This window comes from Pongo pygmaeus, chromosome 11, assembly GCF_028885625.2.
Source record: "Pongo pygmaeus isolate AG05252 chromosome 11, NHGRI_mPonPyg2-v2.0_pri, whole genome shotgun sequence".
NCBI lineage: Eukaryota > Metazoa > Chordata > Mammalia > Primates > Hominidae > Pongo > Pongo pygmaeus.
This window is the reverse complement of record NC_072384.2, coordinates 47,640,073-47,663,336: the sequence shown is the minus strand read 5'-3', so window position 1 is coordinate 47,663,336 and position 23,264 is coordinate 47,640,073. Positions and strand designations below refer to the sequence as shown.

The following is a 23,264-nucleotide window of genomic DNA, read 5'->3' as shown; positions in this document are numbered from 1 at the left end:
GCTAAAATCATTGATGAAGGTGACTATGCTAAACAACAGATTTTCAGTGTAGACAACAGCCTTCAATTGGAAGAAGATGCCACCTGGGATTTTTGTAACTAGAGGAAAAGTCAATGTCCCACTTCAAAGCTTCAAAGGAACCACTGATTCTCTTTTTAGAGACTAATGCAGTTGGTGACTTTAGGTTCAAGCCAATGCTCATTTACCATTCAAATAATTCCAGGGCCCTTAAGAATTATGCTAAATCTACTCTGCCTGTGCTCTATAAATGAAACAACAAAGCCTAGAGGACAGCATATCTGTTTGCAGCATGATTTGCTGACTATTTTACATTTGCTGTTGAGACCTACTGCCCAGAAAAAAAAATACTCCTTTGGAAAAATTATACTCACTTATAGTATACCTAGTCATCCAAGAGCTGTGATAAGGATACACAAGGAGATTCATGCTGTTCTCATGCTTGTCAACATAACATTCCTTCTGTAGTCCATGGATCAACTCTTCTAACTTGAAAAGTCCATCAACTTTCAAGTGTACTTAAGAAATGTATTTTGTAAGGCTGTATCTGCCTTACAAATAGTATCTGCCTTACAAATACAGATAGTGAATCCTTTGACCAATCTGGGCAAAGTAAACTGAAAACCAATTTACTTTGTCAAATCAAGTCAATTGATGTGGCAATATTCCTTGCTGTCTTATTTCAATATATCGCCACAGCTATCCCAATCTTCAGCCATAATAAAGGGTCTTGCCCGGAATGTTAGCAACCATCAACATCCAGTTAAGACCTTTCACTATCAAAAGGAGGCCAGTATGGTGGCTTATACCTGCAATCCCAGCACTTTGGGAGGCCGAGGCAGGCAGATGCTTGAGCCCAGGAGTTCAAGACCAGCCTGGGCAACACGGCAAAACCCTGTCTCTACAAAAAATATAAAAATTAGCCTGGTGTGATAGCGCATGCCTGTATTCCCAGCTATTCGGGAGGCTGAGGTGGGAGAATCACTTGAGTCCAGGAAGTCAAGGCAGCAGTGAGCCATGATTGCACCACTGGACTCCAGCCTGGAAGAGAGAGTGAGAGCCTGTCCCCGCCACCCCCCAAAACACCCCCCTTTTTTAGAAAACTATTTTAAAATTAAGGCATGTGCATTGTTTTTTAAAGACATAATGCAATTACACACTGAACAGATTACAGTGTAGTGCAAAGATAACTTGTATATGCACTGGGAAAAAAATGTATGGCTTGCTTTATTGTGGTAGTCTGGAACCAAACCTGCAATATCTCTGAGGTATGCCTGTAGCATTCTTATAAATCATACCTGCTATGTTCAACTGCCTTTCTAACCTCTAAAAGTTTTTACCAGTATAACTTTCCCTAAAAATGTGGAAAATAAATGAAATAGCACTTTGGATTAGAATTATAAACATCTGTGGCTTATTAATTACATGGTCACAAATAGAATGAAATTAATAAAAAACAAAGGGCTTGATTCTTAATAAGTTAAAGCTATATACCATTGATACAGTCTGATGGTTAAAGAATAACTGAAGCTCAAAATAATATATATGTGGATGAGTTAGAAAAGGAAATGTAAGAAAAATAAATTTGATAGCATAGTCAGTCTTCTGTATTCACAAGTTTTGCATCTAAAAATTCAAGCAAGCTTGGATCAAATACATTCAGAAAAAAGACAATAAAAATAACATGACAACAATAAAAAATAATCAGAATAAAAAAATATAACAGGTATTTACCTAGAATTTAGGTTGTATTAGGTAGTATAAGTAATATAGAGATGATTTAAAGGATAAGGAGCATACATGTGAGTTATATGCAAAAACTGCATCATTTCATATAAGGGACTTGAACATTCCTGGATTTTGGTATTCGTAGGGGGTTCTGGAGTCAATCCCTTGCAGATACCGAGGGAGAAACGTAGACTACTTATGAGGAAGCATGGTTTATGGGAATATTTCTACTAATTAAACAATGATCAATTTTTAGTAGTTTTTAAAAATACTTAAGTGGATTATACCAAACTAAGAAAGTATTTAAATAATATTTACAATGCACCAGGAAAATCAGTTTTAGAAACAGTTAATAAAAGTGCATAAAGGGTTATAAGAAAGAATTTTCTGCTTCTGAGAGCTGTTATACTAAATTGGCTTGCTGAAGGAAGCAGTGGAATCTATTTCTTTGAAGATCCTTAGAAATAGAAGGCATATATTATCAGCAGTTCAGAAAGTTTTAGGTGTGTCTCTGCCAGAAAACAGCCAGTGGATATAACCACTTCATGGTTCCATAAACTCTGTTGACTGCATAATAATACTATTGTTATAATTGTGAGGCAAGGGCAACACAGCTGCTTTTTCTTTGGTGATCAGGATTTGCTGTCCAAAAAGTTGCAGAATAAATTGAATGTAATTAGATGAAATTTTCTCCAACAGAAAAGCAAGAATTAATTTTGACTCTAGTTACTGAAAGAAAACTCAGAATCTCTACACTGGGCTTTTTAAACATTTATCTTCTTCTTTATTTATAGAAAGCACTCCTCTTAATGTGAAACTTAAAAAGCAGACACGTTTTCATGGATGACCTTAGGCTGATGAGTTGAATTAAAACTAAATAAAAAATTCTAAGCATATATATATAGTTTCTTTGTATGAAATCCCTTTAAAGATTACATTTCAGTGAATTCTGCTTAAAATTTTAAAACTGTATATTTTTATTTTGCTTTATTTTCATCTACTTAAGTCTCTATTTCTCATGAATGTAGAAAAAAAGCCAGATTCCTTATACACTTCAAAATATATATGGTCAATTTCTTTCCAAGCAAGCTTTTCTTTTAAAGGTAATGTAATTAATTTGAAATTTGAAGGTGGCATTGTGGTCCACAATCCTTGCCCAAATGCTCTTTGGGAGCAATAGGAGCTGTCATGGAATTAACTAAAAGTTCAATGAAATATTTTGATGCAGAATTTTCACAAAATGTAAAGCTGTGAGAGTTGTAAAGGGATAGCTTCCCAAGATTTTGGAGCACTGTAGACTAGTTGTTAAAGAAAAGGGAGAAAAAATGTTGGGATACCTTTAACTATATAAAATTCATAAATAGTATGACTAATTCTAAAATAAATAGAAAATAATTCTGATTTCCAATTTTATTTAGTATTTACAGTTATATATGTGTCCAAGAGAGATATGAAAAAGCCCTGTTTTCAAATATAGGTACTTAATTTTGGTTATTTAAATCCTTGTTCTGTATTTCGGGATTTAAGATAGCCTTATTCTATCTGTTACTCTAGAGGTAAGGGCAAATGCATCTTAATGTAATTTTTGACATGCAATAGTGTTAAAAGAGGAAAAAAAAAATAAAAAGACATGCATACATAAATTCCTATAGTAAATAATACTTTTCATTTTAAATTAAAACCCAGTATAATTCTACTTGTGTCTACATGATTAATAACAGAAAACTCATAGTAGAAATATTTCATTGCTTGCCTCCAAAAAATTGTTGATATCCTCTGTTGCCATCTGCCATGGTGGTCATTCCTCTGTGTTTGATGGAACTAAAGAAGCATTAGGGTTCTATGGATTGATGAAGGAAAATGGTCTGTGCTCTTCTTGATTTCTGGTATTTATTTCCTTGGTCCTGTTAAAAACGATACCAGGGTGAACTTACCAATTTTGAACACATCCAGTTATTCTGTATTCTTTTACATTCATATTTAAGGAAGTTTTGAGATTTTTATGCAGTCTCATTTAAAATCATAGAATTTTAGACTCTAACAGAAAGGGCTTGTTAAATTTAAGACTGAAGATTCAAAAAGAGCTATATCAATCAGGTAATTCAATCCACTTAACAGTACAGAAAACCAAAATCAAAAGAGGTTAAATAAACAATGTTACAGTCAGTGGCAGATCGGAGATGAGAAAACAGTTCTTTTTACTCCAAGTTTGGGGGCTCTTTCCTCTAGCTGGGGCTCTTTCCCTCTTTGAGAAAAGAGAAGGAGACTGGCAAGAGCACTATAATGACCAAGCTGATTTCTTAGCTCTAATACTTAGGGAAAAATCTAGAACAAAAACCAAAAAGCATGATAGCATAATATTTAGATTATCAATTCATAGCATATCATTCATGCAACAGATACCTAAAAGATATTATTTTGTTAAAATATAACATAGGACATTATTTTATTAAAAAGTATCTATACAGTGTTGGCAACATAGTGAGACTATGTCTCTACCAAAAAAAAAAAAAAGTCAGATATGGTATTGCATGCTGTACCATAGTCCTAGCTACTCGGGAGCCTCAACCAGGAGGATCACTTGAGCCCAGGTGGTCGAGGCTGCAATGCACTACAATCATGCCATTGCACTCCAATTAGGTAACAGTGAGACGCTTTCTTGAAAAAAAAAAAACTATCTATATGATTACACATCATTAAATTTCTGAGTTTCATCCATTGTCATGATCACTTATCTTTTCCAATCTTCACAACTGCAACCATCTACTACTCTACTATCCACATAACAAAAGAGTGATTTTTAAAAATTATCTATAGAGCAACAGAATGACATTTTTAAAAAGAAAACTGAATTTAAGACTCCCTTGTTCAAAATCCCCCAAAGACTTTCCATAACATCTAAGGCAAGGACTTGGATCCTGGTTACCTTTCTGAAAGCCTATCTGATCACTCTTCCTCTTGTTTCGTATTCTATAGCCTTAGTGGCCTTCATGTTCTTCTTCAAACGTGCTAAGAACACTCTTGATTTAAGTCTTTGACCTTTGTCTTCTCTCAGATTGGAATGTCTCTTTAGATAACCACATGTCTGTTCCCACTGACTAAAACACTCTTTTTCCTTGAAAGCTCCAGGATTGTTTCTGGATCTTCTCAAATATCACTTCCCAGAGAGGATTCTCTCACCAGTCTAGCTAAAAAACCTCCACCTCCAACTTTTACCCTCTTCACCATTGGCCTTCATTCTCTATATCCATACCTGCTTCCTTTCCATTCACAGTATTTATAATTCCTAAATATTATGTAGCCCCACAATCCCGGTGAAGCCAGATGTCATTTAGAATTAAGTATTTTTGGTATTTTTAAGGTAATATAGTACATATACTATAATTATGCAACATCTCCTACCCTTCTCCCCTCCCATTCAAGAGGTCTGGGAAAGCACTCTGAAGTCAAATATGTTAATAAACTTGCAGTAAAACATATATTCATTCTAAGTGAGATTTTTCAAAGACTACAACTTGGGGCAGAGCAAGATGGCAGAATAGAAATCTCCACTGATTGTCCCCCCAGGCAAGGACACCAATTCAAGAACTATCTACACAAAAAAAGCACCTTCATAAGACTCAAAAATCAGGTGAGCACTCACAGTACCTGGCTTTAACTTCATATCACTAATGAGGCACTGAACAGGTAGGAAAAACAGTCTTAAATAGCTGATGCCACCTCTCCCGCAGCAGCAGAGGCATGGTGTGGAGAGTGTTTGGTGTGCTGGAGAGAGGAAGATTGTAGCATTTATGAGGCACTGAGCTCAGTGCTGCCCTACTATAACAGAAAACAAAACTAGACCAAACACAGCTGATGTCCACCCAAAAAAGGAGCATTTTAACCAGGGCTGTTTAGCCAGAAAGGAATCGCCAATCCCAGTGGTCCAAACTTGAGTTCCTGCAAGCCTCATCAGTGCAGGCTAAAGTGTTCTGGGCCCAAAATAAACTGGAAAGGCAGACTAGGCCATAAGGACTGCAACTCCAAGGCAAGTCCTAGTGTTGAACTTGGGCCAGAGACAGTGGACTGGGGGAGGGGGGCATGTGACTTACTGAGACACCAGCCAGGGTGGGGAAGGGAGTGCTGGCATCACCTCCCCCTAACCACAGGATATATAGCTGGTGGCTCCAAAAAAGACCCACTCACTCCACTTAAGGAGAGAAGAGGGAAGAATAAAGAGGACTCTGTCTGAGATCTTGGATACCAGCTCGGCCACAGCAGGGTAGGGTACCAGTTAGAGTTATGAAGCCCCCTTTCCAGATTCTGCTACTGAATGACATTTCTAGACACACCCTGGGCAAGAAGGCAACCTGCTGCCTTGAAGGGAAGAACCCAGTCCTGGCAGCATTCATCATCTTCTAACTGAAGAGACCTTGGGCCCTGAACAACCAGCAGTAATACCCAGGTACTACATTGAGGGCCTTGGGTGAGACTCTAAGACTTGTTGGCTTCAGGTGAGACTAAGCACATTCCTAGTTGTGGTGGGTACAGGGTGAGACTCCTTCTTCTTGAGAAAATCAAAGGGAAAAGCAAAGGGAACTTTGTCTTGTACCTTAGTTACCAGCTCAGCCACAGGGGTTAGAGCACCAAGCAGGTTCTTGGGGTCCCAGGTTCCAGGACTTGGCTATTGAATAGAATTTCTAGACCTGCTCTGGGTCAGAGGAGAGCCTGCTGCCCTGAAGGGTGAGTATCAGACCAGGCAGCATGCAACACAAGTTGAATGAAGAGCTCTTGGGCCTTCAGTGGTACAGCACTCCCCATGGAGATGTGGTAGCGGTAGCCACAGGGTGAGGCTCCTCTGCCTTTAAAAAGGGGAGGGAAGAGTGGGGAGGACTACATCTTTTGAGTTCAGCGCCAGCTCACCCACAGTACAATAGAACACCAGGTAGACTTCTAAGATTTTTTTACTCTAGTCCCTGGCTCCTGGATGGAGCCAGGAGCCTGGGCATGTCCTGGGGGAACCCGCCACTCTGAAGTGAAGGATACAGGCCTGGCTGGCTTTGTCACCTGCTGATTGTCGAGCCCTAAAGCCTTGAGTGAACAGGCTGAAGCCCAGGAGTGGTTACAGCAAGCCTCAGGTAAGACCCAGTGATGTGCTGGCTTCAGGTCTGGCCCAGTACAGTTCTAGTGGTGATGACCACAGAGGTGGTTATGTCACAATATCCCCAGCTCCAGATGGCCTAGAACAGAGAGAGAGACAGAGACAGAGACAGAGACGGGGGTGGAGTGGGACAGACAGACTCCATTCATTTTGGAGAACGTGAGGAAAGAGAACAAGAGGCTATGCCTGGTAATCCAGATAATCCTTCTGGATGTTGTCCAGGACCATCAAGGCAGTACCTTTATGAGTCTGTAAGAACTACAGCATTACCAGGCTTGTGGTGCCCCTAAAGCAGATACAGCTTAGATCACAACACTTAGATCACAACAATCAAGTCCTTTTGAATATCTGGAGAGCCTTCCCAAGAAGGACAGCTACAAGTAAGTCCACAAAGTGAAGACTACAATAAATACCTAACCCTTAGATGCCCAGACATCAAAGAACATCTACTACATCAACACCATCCTGGAAAACATGACCTCACCAAATGAAATAGATGAGGCACCAGGGACCAATTCTGGAGAAACAGAGATATATGACTTTTCAGACAGAGAATTCAAAATGGCTGTGCTGAGGAAAGTCAAAGAAATTCAAGATAACACAGAGAAGGCATTCAGAATTCTATCCGATTAATTTAACAAAGAGATTGAAATAATTAGAAAGAATCAAGCAGAAATTCTGGAGCTGAAAAATGCAACTGCCATACTGAAAAATGCATCAAAGTCCATTAATAGCAGATGTGATCAAGCTGAATAAAGAATTAGTGAGCTTGAAGATAGGCTGTTTGAAAATACACAGAAAAGACAAAAAAAAAAAAAAAAAAGAAAAAAGAAAAAACAATGAAGCAAAGCAGGCTAGAAAATAGCCTCAAAATGCAAGAAATAACTAAGGTCAGAGCAGAACTGAAGGAAATAGAGACACAAAAAACCCTTTAAAAAATTAATGAATCCAGGAGCAGGTTTTTTGAAAAGATCAACAAAATTGATAGACCACTAGCAAGACTAACAAAGAAGAAAAGAGAGAAGAATCAAATAGACGCAAGAAAAAATGACAAAGGGTATATCACCACTGATCCCACAGAAATACAAACTACCATCAGAGAATACTATAAACACCTCTACGCAAATAAACTAGAAAATCTAGAAGAAATGGATAAATTCCTCGACACATATATCCTCCCAAGACTAAACCAGGAAGAAGCTGAATCTCTGAATAGACCAATAACAGGTTCTGAAATTGAGGCAATAATTAATAGCTTACCAACCAAAAAAAGTCTAGGACCAGATGGATTCACAGCCAAATTCGACCAGAGGTACAAGGAGGAGCTGGTACCATTCCTTCTGAAACTATTCCAATCAATAGAAAAAGAGGGAATCCTTCCTAACTCATTTTATGAGGCCAGCATCATCCTGATACCAAAGCCTGGCAGAGACACAACAAAAAAAGAGAATTTTAGACCAATATCCTTGATGAACATCTATGCAAAAATCCTCAATAAAATACTGGCAAACCGAATCCAGCAACACATCAAAAAGCTTATCCACCATGATCAAGTGGGCTTCATCCCTGGGATGCAAGGCTGGTTCAATATACAAAAATCAATAAACGTAATCCAGCATATAAACAGAACCAAAGACAAAAACCACATGATTATCTCAATAGATGCACAAAAGGCCTTTGACAAAATTCAACACTCCTTCATGCTAAAAACTCTCAATAAATTAGGTGTTGATGGGACGTATGTCAAAATAATAAGAGATATCTATGACAAACCCACAGCCAATATCATACTGAATGGGCAAAAACTGGAAGCATTCCCTTTGAAAACTCGTACAAGACAGGGATGCCCTCTCTCACCACTCCTATTCAACATATTGTTGGAAGTTCTGGCCAGGGCAATCAGGCAGGAGAAGGAAATAAAGGGCATTCAATTAGGAAAAGAGGAAGTCAAATTGTCCCTGTTTGCAGATGACATGATTGTATATCTAGAAAACCCCATCGTCTTAGCCCAAAATCTCCTTAAGCTGATAAGCAACTTCAGCAAAGTCTCAGGATACAAAATCAATGTACAAAAATCACAAGCATTCTTATACACCAATAACAGACAAACAGAGAGCCAAATCATGAGTGAACTCCCATTCACAATTGCTTCAAAGAGAATAAAATACCTAGGAATCCAACTTACAAGGGATGTGAAGGACCTCTTCAAGGAGAACTACAAACCACTGCTCAATGAAATAAAAGAGGACACAAACAAATGGAAGAACATTCCCTACTCATGGGTAGGAAGAATCAATATCGTGGAAATGGACATATTGCCCAAGGTAATTTATAGATTCAATGCCATCCCCATCAAGCTACCAATGACTTTCTTCACAGAATTGGAAAAAACTAAAGTTCACATGGAACCAAAAAAGAGCCCGCATTGCCAAGTCAATCCTAAGCCAAAAGAACAAAGCTGGAGGCATCACACTACCTGACTTCAAATTATAATACAAGGCTACAGTAACCAAAACAGCATGGTACTGGTACCAAAACAGAGATATAGACCAATGGAACACAACAGAGCCCTCAGAAATAGTGCCGCATATCTACAACTATCTGATCTTTGACAAACCTGACAAAAACAAGCAATGGGGAAAGGATTCCCTATTTAATAAATGGTGCTGGGAAAACTGGCTAGCCATATGTAGAAAGCTGAAACTGGATCCCTTCCTTACACCTTATACAAAAATTAATTCAAGATGGATTAAAGACTTACATGTTAGACCTAAAACCATCAAAACCCTAGAAGAAAACCTAGGCAATACCATTCAGGACATAGGCATGGGCAAGGACTTCATGTCTAAAACACCAAAAGCAATGGCAACAAAAGTCAAAATTGACAAATGGGATCTAATTAAACTAAAGAGCTTCTGCACAGCAAAAGAAACCACCATCAGAGTGAACAGGCAACCTACAGAATGGGAGAAAATTTTTGCAACCTACTCATCTGACAAAGGGCTAATATCCAGAATCTACAATGAACTCAAACAAATTTACAAGAAAGAAACAAACAACCCCATCAAAAAGTGGGCAAAGGATATGAACAGACACTTCTCAAAAGAAGACGTTTATGCAGCCAAAAGACACATGAAAAAATGCTCATCATCACTGGCCATCAGAGAAATGCAAATCAAAACCACAATGAGATATCATCTCACACCAGTTAGAATGGCGATCATTAAAAAGTCAGGAAACAACAGGTGCTAGAGAGGATGTGGAGAAATAGGAACACTTTGACACTGTTGGTGGGACTGTAAGCTAGTTCAACCATTGTGGAAGTCATTGTGAAGATTCCTCAGGGATCTAGAACTAGAAATACCATTTGACCCAGCCATCCCATTACTGGGTATATACCCAAAGGATTATAAATCATGCTGCTATAAAGACACATGCACACATGTATGTTTATTGTGGTACTATTCACAATAGCAAGGACTTGGAACCAACCCAAATGTCCAACAATGATAGACTGGATTAAGAAAATGTGGCACATATACACCATGGAATACTATGCAGCCATAAAAAATGATGAGTTCATGTCCTTTGTAGGGACATGGATGAAGCTGGAAACCATCATTCTCAGCAAACTAACACAAGGACAAAAAACCAAACACCGCATGTTCTCACTCATAGGTAGGAATTGAACAATGAGAACACATGGACACAGAAGGGGGAACATCACACACTGGGGACTGTTGTGGGTGGGGAGAGGGGGGAGGGATAGCATTAGGAGATATACCTAATGCTAAATGATGAGTTGATGGGTGCAGCACACCAACATGGCACATGTGAACATATGTAACAAACCTGCATGTTGTGCACATGTACCCTAAAATTTAAAGTATTATAATAATAATAATAATAATAATAATAAAAGAAAATAGTCTCAAAATGGCAAATCTAAGAGTTACTGGCCTAGAAGAGAAGGTAGAGAAAGAGATAGGGGCAGTAAGTTTACTCAAATGAATAATAACAGAGAACTTCCCAACCTATAAAAGATATCAATATTCAAGTACAAGAAGGTTATAGAACACCATGCAGAATTAACCCAAAGAAGACTACCCCAAGGTATTTAATAATTGAACTCCCAAATGTCAAGGATAAAGAAAGGATCCTAAGCAGCAAGAAAAAAGAAATAGCATACAATGGAGCTCCAATATGTCTGACAGCAGAATTTTCAGTGCAAACTTCACAGGCCAGGAGAGAATGGCATGACATATTTAAAGTGCTGAAGAAAAAAACTTTTACTCTAGAATAGTATATTCAGTGAAAATACCCTTCAAACATGAATAAGAAATAAAGGCTTTCCCAGACAAACAAAAGCTTAGGGATGTTATCAACACCAGAACTTTCTGCAGGAAATGCTAAAGGGAGTATTTTGATCAGAAAGAAGAGGACATTAATAAGCAATAAATCATCTGAAAGTACAAAACTCACTGGTAATAGCAAGTACACAGGAAAACACAGAATATTATAACACTGTAACTGTGGTGTGTAGACTGCTATCTTAAATAGAAAAACTAAACAATTAAGCAATAAAATAAATAAAAAATAACCATAAGAAGTTTTCAAGACATAAACAATACAAGAAAATATAAATGGAAACAACAGAAAGTCAAAAAAACAGGGGGATGAAGTTAAGGCATAGAGTGTTTACTAGTTTTTTGTTTGTTTACATAAACAGTGTTAAGTTGTTATCAGCTTAAAATAATGGGTTATAAGATAATATTTCCAAACCTCATGGTAACCTCAAACCACAAAAAAAAAATACAACTAATATACAAAACATAAAAGGCAAGACCCAAGAAAATCATCTTCACTGAAGGGAAGGCAGGAAGGAAAGAAGACCACAAAATAACCAGAAAACAAATAACAAAATGGCAGGAGTAAGTCCTTACTTACCAATAAAGAAACTGAATGTAAGTGGACTAACCTCTCCAATCAAAAGACATTGAGTTGCTGAATGGATACAAAAAAAAGACAAGACCCAATGATCTGTTGCCTACGAGAAATACACTTCACCTATAAATACAAACATAGACTGAAAGTAATGGGATGGAAAAAAATATTCCATGCCAATGGAAACCAGAAGAGCAGGAGTGGCCATACTTTTATCAGACAAAATAGATTTATAGTCAAAAACTTTCACAGAGACAAAAAAAGGTCACTATGTTATGATAAAGGGGTCAATGCAGCCAAAAAAAAAAAAAAAAAATTCTAAATACATATGCACCCAACACTGACACACCCAGATTTATAAAGCCAATATTATTAGAGCTAAGGAGAGAGATAGGCCCCAATACACTAATAGCTAGAGGCAGCCAGGTGTGGTGGCTCACGCCTGTAATCCTAGCACTTTGGGAGGTCAAGGAGAGCAGATTGTCTGAGCTAAGGAGTTCGAGACCAGACTGGGCAACATGGTGAAACCATGTCTCTACTAAAAAAAAAAAAAAAAAAAAAATTAGCCAGGCATGGCAACGTGCGCCTGTAGTCCCAGCTACTCAAGAGGCTGAGGCAGGAGAATTGCTTGAACCCGGGAGGCAGAGGTTGCAGTGATCCGAGATGGTGCCACTGCACTCCAGCCTGGCGAAGGAGTGAGACTCCATCTCAAAAAAAAAAGAAAAAAAAAAAAAAAAAAGAAAGCTAGAGGCTTCATCACCACACTTTCAGCATCAGATAGAGACATATTGTCCAGATGGAAAAATCAACAAAGCAACATTGGACAATCTGCACTATAGTCCAAATAGACCTAATAGACATTTACAGAACAGTTCATCGAATGGCTGCAGAATACACATTTTTTTCCTCAGCACATGGATGATTCTCAAGGGAAGACATTAGGTCACAAAACAAATCTTAAAACATTCAAAAAACTGAAATAATATCAAGCATCTTCTCTGACCAAAGTGGAATAAAACTCATAATCCATAACAAGAGGAATTCTGGAAACTGTACAAATACATGGAAATTAAACAATATGCTCCTGAATGACCAGTGGGTCAATGAAGAAATTAAAAAGAAAATTGAAACATTCATTGAAACAAATGATAATGGAAACACAACAAGCAAAACCTATGGAATATAGCAAAAGTAGTACTAAGAGGGAAGTTTATGGCCATAAGTGCCTACATCAAAAAAGAAGAAAAACTTCAAATAGACAACCTAAAGATTCATCTTAAAGAACTAGAAAAGCAAGAGCAAACCAAACCCAAAATAAGTAAAAGAAAAAATAAAGATCAGAGCAGAAATAAATAAAATTGAAATAAACAAGTTAGTTTTTGAAAAGTTAAGCAAAATTAACAAAATTTTGGCCAGACTAGGAAAAAAAGAGAGAGGATCCAAATAAATAAAATCAGAGATGAAGATGGAGACATTACAAATGATATGACAGAAATTCAAATGATCATTAATTACTACTATGAGAAACCATATGCCAATAAATTGGAAAATCTATAAGAAATGGACAAATTCCTAGAAAAATACAACCTACCAAGATTAAACCATGAAGAAATCCAAAACCTGAACAAACCAGTAACAAGTAATGAGATTGAAGCTGTAATAAAGTCTCCCAGTAAAGAAAAGCCCAGAAACTGATGGCTTCACTGCTGCGTTCTACCAAATATTTAAAAAATGAATATCAGTACTACTCAAACTACTCCAAAAAACAGAAAAGGGAATACTTCCAAACTCATTCTATGAGCCCGGTATTACCCTTATACCAAAAATAGACAAATACACATTAAAAATAAGAAAACCACAGCCCAGTATTTCTGACGAATAGTGATGTAAAAATCCTCAACAAAATACTAGCAAACCAAATTCAACAGTACATTAGAAAGATTATTCATCATGACCAGGTGGGATTTATCCCGGGGATGCAAGGATGGTTCAACACACACAAATTAATCAATGTGATATATTATATCAATAGAATGAAAGACAAAAACCATATGATCATTTCAATTGATGGTGAAAAAGCAGTTGATAAAATTCAACATCCCTTTATAATACACCCTTAAAAAACTGGATATAGAATGTACATTAGCATCAGAAAAACCATATATGACAGACTCACAGCTAGTATCATACTGAATGTGGAAAAGCTGAAAGCCTTTTGTATAAGATCTGGAAGATGAAAAGGATGGTCACTTTTATCACTGTTACTCAACATAGTACTGGAAGTCCTAGCTAGAAAACCAGACAAGAGAAAGAAACAAAGCGCATCTAAATTGGAAGGAAAGAAGTCAAATTATCCTTGTTTGCAGATGACATAATATTATATTTGGAAAAACCTAAAGACTCCACACACACACACACACACACGCACACACACAAAACTATTCCAACTGATAAACAAATTTAGTAAAGTTGCAAGATATAAAATCCACATACAAAAAACAGTAGCATTTCAAAATGCAACAGTGAACAACCTGAAAAAGAAACTAAAAACGGAATTCTATTTACAGTAGCCACAAATAAATACCTAGGAATTAACTTAATGAAAGAAGTGAAAGATCTCTATGGTGAAAATTATAAAATACTGATGAAAGAAATTGAAGAGCACACCAAAAGAAACCAGAAAGATACTCTATGTCCATGGATTGGAAGAATCAATATTATTAAAATGTCCATACTGCCCAATGCAATTTACAGAATCAGGGCTATCCCTATCAAAATACCAATGACATTCTTCAAACACACACACATAAATTTTGTAAAATGTATATGGAACCACAAAAAATTCAAAATAATCAAAGCTATCCTAAGCAAAAAGAACAAAACTGAGAAAATCACATCACCTGACTTCAAATTATACTACAGAGCTATAGTAATCAAAACAGCATGGTACTGACATAAAAACACACATGTAGACCAATGGAACAGAATAGAGAACCCAGAAACAAATTCACACACCTACAGTAAACTCATTTTCAACAAACGTGCCAAGAACATACACAGTGGAAAAGATAGTCTCTTCAATAAATGGTGCTGGGGAAAATGAATATACATATGCAGAAGAATGCAATTAGACTGCTACTTCAAGCCATATAGAAACATCACATAGAAATACATTAAAGATTTAAATCTAAGACCCTCAAATTATGAATCTACTACAAGAAAACATTCGGGAAAATCTCCAAGACATTGGTCTGAACAAAAATTTATTGAGTAATACCCTACGAGCACAGGCAATCAAAACAAAAATAGACAAATTGGATCATATCAACTTAAGAAGTTTCTGCACAGCAAAGGAAACAACAAAGTGAAGAGACACCACAAAGAATTGGGGAAAATATTTGCAAACTACCCATCGGACAAGTGGTTAATAACCAGAATATACAAGGAGCTCAACTCTATGGGAAAAAATTTGATAATCTGATTAAAAAATGGGTAAAAATTTGAATAAACATTTCTCAAAAGAAGTCATGGAAATGGCAAACATGCATATGAGAAAGTGCTCAACATCACTGATAATCAGGGAAATGCAAATCCAAACTACAATGAGATATCATCTCACCTCAGTTAAAATGGCTTTTAGTTAAAAGAAAGGCAATAACAAATGCTGACAAGGATGTGGAAAAAAGGGAACCCCAGTCTTGGTAGGAATGTAAATTACTAAAAGCACTATGGAGAACAGTATGGAGGTTCCTCAAAACTAGAAATAGAGCTACCACATGATTCAGTAATCTCACTGCTGGGTATATACCCAAAAGAAAGGAAATCAGCATATTGAAGAGTTATCTGCAATCCCATGTTTGTTGCAGCACTGTTCACAATAGCCAAAATTTGGAAGCAACCTGAGTGTCCATCAACAGATGAATATAAGAAAGTGTGGTACTGATACACAATAAAGTACTATTCAGTCATCAAAAAGAATAAGATGTTGTCATCTGCAACAACATGAATGGAACTAGAGGTCAATATGCTAAGTTAATCCAGGGACAGAAAGACAAAGCATGTTTTCACTTATGTGTGAGATCTAAAAATCAAAACTATTGAACTCATGGAGATAGAGAATAGAAGGATGGTTACCAGATGTTGGGAAGGGTAGTTGGAGGGTTGGGGGTAGGTGGGGATGGTTAACGGGTACAAAAACTCCTAGAAAGAATGAATTAAGTCTTAGTATTTGATAGCACAACAGGGTGACTATAGTTGATAGTAATTCATTTATTTATTTATTTGTTTATTTATGTATTTGTTTTCAAATTTTATTATTATTATACTTTAAGTTTTAGGGTACATGTGCAGGTTTGTTATATGTATACACGTGCCATGCTGGTGTGCTGCACCCATTAACTCGTCATTTAGCATTAGGTATATCTCCTAATGCTATCCCTCCCCCTTCCCCTCACCCCACAACAGTCACCGGTGTGTGATGTTCCCCTTCCTGTGTCCATGTGTTCTCATTGTTCAATTCCCACCTATGAGTGAGAACATGCGGTGTTTGGTTTCTTGTCCTTGCGATAGTTTGCTGAGAATGATGGTTTCCAGTTTCATCCATGTCCCTACAAAGGACATGAACTCATCATTTTTTATGGCTGCATAGTATTCCATGGTGTATATGTGCCACATTTTAAACTGCATCAACTAACAAGCAAAATAACTAGCTAACATCATAATGACAGGATCAAATTCACACATAACAATATTAACTTTAAATGTAAATGGGCTAAATGCTCCAATTAAAAGACACAGACTGGCAAATTGGATAAAGAGTCAAGACCCATCAGTGTGCTGTATTCAGGAAACGCATCCCACTTGCAGGGACACACATAGGCTCAAAATAAAGGGATGGAGGAAGATCTACCAAGCAAATGGAAAACAAAAAAAGGCAGGGGTTGCAATCCTAGTCTTGGATAAAACAGACTTTAAACCAACAAAGATGAAAAGAGACAAAGAAGGCCATTACATAATGGTAAAGGGATTAATTCAACAAGAAGAGCTAACTATCCTAAATATATATGCACCCAATACAGGAGCACCCAGATTCATAAAGCAAGTCCTTAGAGACCTACAAAGAGACTTAGACTCCCACACATTAATAATGGGAGACTTTAACACCCCACTGGCAACATTAGACAGATCAATGAGACAGAAAGTTAACAAGGATATCCAGGAATTGAACTCAGCTCTGCACCCAGCGGACCTAATAGACATCTACAGAACTCTCCACCCCAAATCAACAGAATATACATTTTTTTCAGCACCACACCACACCTACTCCAAAATTGATCACATAGTTGGAAGTAAAGCACTCCTCAGCAAATGTAAAAGAACAGAAATTATAACAAACTGTCTCTCAGACCACAGTGCAATCAAACTAGAACTCAGGATTAAGAAACTCACTCAAAACCGCTCAACTACATGGAAACTGAACAACCTGCTCCTGAATGACTACTGGGTACATAATGAAATGAAGGCAGAAATAAAGATGTTCTTTGAAACCAACGAGAACAAAGACACGACATACCAGAATCTCTGGGACACATTCAAAGCAGTGTGTAGAGGGAAATTTATAGCACTAAAGGCCCACAAGAGAAAGCAAGAAAGATCTAGAATTGACACCCTAACATCAGAATTAAAAGAACTAGAAAATCAAGAGCAAACACATTCAAAAGCTAGCAGAAGGCAAGAAATAACTAAGATCAGAGCAGAACTGAAGGAAATAGAGACACAAAAAACTCTTCAAAAAATTAATGAATCCAGGAGCTGGTTTTTTGAAAAGATCAACAAAATTGATAGACCACTAGCAAGACTAATAAAAAAGAAAAGAGAGAAGAATCAAATAGATGCAAGAAAAATGATAAAGGGGATATCACCACCGATCCCACAGAAATACAAACTACCATCAGAGAATACTATAAACACCTCTACGCAAACAAACTAGAAAATCTAGAAGAAATGGATAAATTCCTCAACACATACATCCTCCCAAGACTAAACCAGGAAGAAGTTGAATCTCTGAATAGACCAATAACAGGTTCTGAAATTGAGGCAATAATCAATAGCTTACCAACCAAAAAAAGTCTAGGACCAGATGGATTCACAGCCGAATTCTACCAGAGGTACAAGAAGGAGCTGGTACCATTCCTTCTGAAACTATTCCAATCAATAGAAAAAGAGGGAATCCTTCCTAACTCATATTATGAGGCCAGCATCATCCTGATACCAAAGCCGGGCAGAGACACAACAAAAAAAGAGAATTTTAGACCAATATCCTTGATGAACATCTATGCAAAAATCCTCAATAAAATACTGGCAAACCGAATCCAGCAGCACATCAAAAAGCTTATCCACCATGATCAAGTGGGCTTCATCCCTGGGATGCAAGGCTGGTTCAGCATACAAAAATCAATAAACGTAATCCAGCATATAAACAGAACCAAAGACAAAAACCACATGATTATCTCAATAGATGCACAAAAGGCCTTTGACAAAATTCAACACTCCTTCATGCTAAAAACTCTCAATAAATTAGGTATTGATGGGACATGTGTCAAAATAATAAGAGATATCTATGACAAACCCACAGCCAATATCATACTGAATGGGCAAAAACTGGAAGCATTCCCTTTGAAAACTCGCACAAGACAGGGATGCCCTCTCTCACCACTCCTATTCAACATATTGTTGGAAGTTCTGGCCAGGGCAATCAGGCAGGAGAAGGAAATAAAGGGCATTCAATTAGGAAAAGAGGAAGTCAAACTGTCCCTGTTTGCAGATGACATGACTGTATATCTAGAAAACCCCATCGTCTCAGTCCAAAATCTCCTCAAGCTGATAAGCAACTTCAGCAAAGTCTCAGGATACAAAATCAGTGTACAAAAATCACAAGCATTCTTATACACCAATAACAGACAAACAGCCAAATCATGAGTGAACTCCCATTCACAATTGCTTCAAAGAGAATAAAGTACCTAGGAATTCAACTTACGAAGGATGTGAAGGACCTCTTCAAGCAGAACTACAAACCACTGCTCAATGAAATAAAAGAGGATACAAACAAATGGAAGAACATTCCATGTTCATGGGTAGGAAGAATCAATATTGTGAAAATGGACATACTGCCCAAGGTAATTTATAGATTCAATGCCATCCCCATCAAGCTACCAATGACTTTCTTCACAGAATTGGAAAAAACTACTTTAAAGTTGATATGGAACCAAAGAAGAGCCCGCATCGCCAAGTGAATCCTAAGCCAAAAGAACAAAGCTGGAGGCATCACGCTACCTGACTTCAAACAATAATACAAGGCTACAGTAACCAAAACAGCATAGTACTGGTACCAAAACAGAGATATAGACCAATGGAACAGAACAGAGCCCTCAGAAATAATGTCGCATATCTACAACTATCTGATCTTTGACAAACCTGACAAAAACAAGCAATGGGGAAAGGATTCCCTATTTAATAAATGGTGCTGGGAAAACTGGCTAGCCATATGTAGAAAGCTGAAACTGGATCCCCTCCTTACACCTTATACAAAAATTAATTTAAGATGGATTAAAGACTTACATGTTAGACCTAAAACCATCAAAACCCTAGAAGAAAACCTAGGCAATACCATTCAGGACATAGGCATGGGCAAGGACTTCATGTCTAAAACACCAAAAGCAATGGCAACAAAAGCCAAAATTGACAAATGGGATCTAATTAAACTAAAGAGCTTCTGCACAGCAAAAGAAACCACCATCAGAGTGAACAGGCAAACTACAGAATGGGAGAAAATTTTTGCAACCTACTCATCTGACAAAGGGCTAATATCCAGAATCTACAATGAACTCAAACAAATTTACAAGAAAAAAACAAACAACCCCATCAAAAAGTGGGCAAGGATATGAACAGACACTTCTCAAAAGAAGGCATGTATGTAGCCAAAAAACACATGAAAAAATGCTCATCATCACTGGCCATCAGAGAAATGCAAATCAAAACCACAATGAGATACCATCTCACACCAGTTAGAATGGCGATCATTAAAAAGTCAGGAAACAACAGGTGCTGGAGAGGATGTGGAGAAATAGGAACACTTTGACACTGTTGGTGGGACTGTAAACTAGTTCAGCCATGTGGAAGTCATTGTGGCAATTCCTCAGGGATCTAGATCTAGAAATACCATTTGACCCAGCCATCCCATTACTTGGTATATACCGAAAGGATTATAAATCATGCTGCTATAAAGACACATGCACACGTATGTTTATAGTGGCACTATTCACAATAGCAAAGACTTGGAACCAACCTAAATGTCCAACAACGATAGACTGGATTAAGTTGATAGTAATTTAATTGTATATTTAAAATAAGTAAAAATTGTTATAACAAGATGTCTTAGAAAAAAACTAAAAGTATAATTTGATTGTAACACAAAAGATAAATGCTTGAGGTGATGAATATCCCATTTTACATGATGTGATTGTTACATGTTGTATACCTGTATCAAAACATTTCATATATCCTACAAATATGTACACATAGGTACCCACAAAAATTAAAATAAAAAATAAGACTATGACTAGTCTCATATCAGCTTTACTACTAAATGAATCTGATTCAGATTTTACCACTATTTGAATTGTCAAAATTTTCAGTTTCCCAAGCTTTTTGATATTAGAATTGCAGATAAGGGATTGTGGAACATACTACTTATTAATTTGTTAATTGCTTGTCTCTTCCACATAATGCATGTTCACAAGAACAAAGATTTGTTTTGTTTTTGCTCTGTAGTGCAGTGCTAACAGATAATAATGACTGAATAAATATTAGTTAAGTGGACAAATGAAGGCCTCTGTAAGGATTAGCTTTGTGTTATTTTTACATTTTAAGTAAATCTTGTGCTACAGTCATCTCTCAATTGAAGCAATAGTTGAACTTTTAAAAATATTATTAAAATTATTTCTTCTTTTAAGGCTCAATGAAAGGCAGAAGGATAGAAAAAATATGATAAACAGTGTTTATATAAACTACAGGAAACAACACCTGGTCTGTGTGATACAGTGGGAAGAGTTCTCAACTAGAGTTCTAGAGATCTAGGTTGGTTTCCTTCCTTTCCTTTTTCTATTAACTACTTACCTATTTATTATTCATCTATCCATCGTCCATTCATCCACTTTTTCCTCTTTGACTTACATATCTCACCATTTTGGCTTGATTCATTATCTGTCAAATGAGTGGATAAAACCTGGTGATCTTTAGCCATTCTGATTCTGCTAACAGTAAATAATTGTGATAATATTTGACTATCCTAGAGGTTGGCTCACACTAGCTTTTCAATTAAATTTAAGCATGTTTGTTTGTTTAAATGTTACTATAGCTTTATAGGATAATGTGAAGTTAGGTAATGTGATTTCCCCAGTTTTGTTCTTTTTGTTTAGGATGGCAAAAAGTGTCACTTAGTGACACATTCACCAAATATGTATTTTATGTTACAGTTACACAATAATGAATTTTTTTGTGTTTCTGTATGCCTAATAATAGCAAATGTTTATTGAACATTTTCTTTTTTTTTTTTACAGAGATCTATATCTTTTATTCTTTTTTTTAAATTTTATTATTATTATACTTTAAGTTTTAGGGTACATGTGCACAACGTGCAGGTTTGTTACATATTGAACATTTTCTATGCACCAGAAACTATTTTAAGCTTTTTACATACACTAACCTTACAACTCTCTATTAGTCATGTGCTGTATAATATTGTTTTGGTCAACTATCAACCGCATATATGACAATGATCCCATAAGACTATAATGAAGTCAAAAAATTCCTATTGCCTAGTATTTACTATACTGTATGTTTTAATTGTTAGAGTGTACTCCTTCTACTTATTAAAAAAAAAGTTAACTGTAAAACAGCCTCAGGCAGGTCCTCCAGGAGGTATTCCAGAAGAAAGCACTGTTACATAGCAGATGACAGCTCCGTGTGGGTTACTGCCCCTGAGATCCTTCCAGTGAGACAAGATATGGAGGTGGAGGAAAGTGATACTGATGATCCTGACCCTCAGTAAGCCTAGCCTAATGTGTGTGTTTGTGTCTTAGTTTTTAACAACAAAGTTTAAAAAGAAAAAAAAATTTAATAGAAACAAGCTTATAGGATAAGGATAAATAGAAAATATTTTTGCACAGCTGTACATGATTGTGCTTTGTGTTTTAAGCTAAATGTTATTATAAAAGCATCAAGAAGTTAAACAATTTAAAGTTTATAAAGTAAAAGTTACAGTAAACTAAGGTTAATTTGTTATTGTAGAAAAAAACTTTTAAAATAAATTTAGTGTAGCCCAAGTCTACATTATTTATAAAGTCTACAGTAGTATACAGTAATGTCCTAGGCCTTCGCATTCACTCACTACTCACTCACTGACTCACTCAGAGCAACTTCCAGTCCTCCAAGCTCCATTCATGGTAAATCTTCTATACAGATGTACCAGTTTTTATCTTTCACATCTTACTTTTATTGTACCTTTTTTGTTTAGATACACAAAAACCATTATGTTGTAATTCTCTAAAGTATTCAATACAGTAATATGCTGTACAGGTTTGTAACCTAGGAACAATAGGCTATACCCTATAGGGTTAAGTGTATAGTAGGCTATAACATCTAGATTTGTGTAGGTACACTCTATGCTGTTCACACAATGAGGAAATTGCCTAACAATACAGAAAGTACTCCTGTCATTAAGCAATGCATGACTGTATTATCCCCTGTGGTAGAATAGATTACCATCTGTTTCACTACCACACCTCCACAGAAAGTGTGCACCTCTCTGTGCTTTGACTTTGGGCTTGGCTATGTAACTTCTCTTAGCTAACTGAATAATAACAGACATTACCTAAGAAGAACTTTGAAATATGCTTATGCAGATTAGTCTGTTCCTTTGCAATCCTGCTGTTCTTACTGAGAAAAAAAAAGTGCCTCAGGTATCTGTTGATCCAAGGAAGATGAGAGTTATGTGATATGAACCTAGACTTACCCTCTACCAAGAACCAAGTCCAGCTGAGCCCAGCCTGGATGAGACCTATGCAGTGGTCTCATCCAGTGGTAGGGCTAAGATATTAAGCCATGCAAATCTGGTCAAGGGCTTATACTCTTAAGTCCCATGCTATATTGCCACTACACTGTACTGGCTATATTATATGATATTACATTATGTATTAATACTCTAGTGAGTGATCTGGCACATATTAAAATTCATAATTTTGTCTATATTGTCTATATATACATCAATGGACAAAGGCGTCTTGCAATTTGGAGTAAAATGTTTTTTACCGGGGGAGTTTTAAGAGGTTTGGAAGCCTGGCCCGTCAGTACCAACAACAGTTATGGAGGCAAGGGA

General features: G+C 36.8%; 1 protein-coding gene across 10 annotated transcripts in view; it reads right to left on the bottom strand.

The window, feature by feature from the left end:
- MBD5 (methyl-CpG binding domain protein 5) overlaps positions 1–23,264 on the bottom strand; it is a 475,447-nt gene that overhangs the window by 263,570 nt on the left and 188,613 nt on the right. For 9 of the 10 annotated variants that reach the window (XM_063647444.1, XM_063647445.1, XM_063647443.1 and 6 more), the window contains one exon: positions 3,500–3,650. The gene's annotated coding sequence lies outside the window, so the exon portion shown is untranslated. Of the gene's footprint in view, positions 1–3,499; positions 3,651–6,792; positions 7,004–23,264 lie in introns of those variants that run through there. The other variant, XM_063647452.1, reaches the window with a different exon arrangement.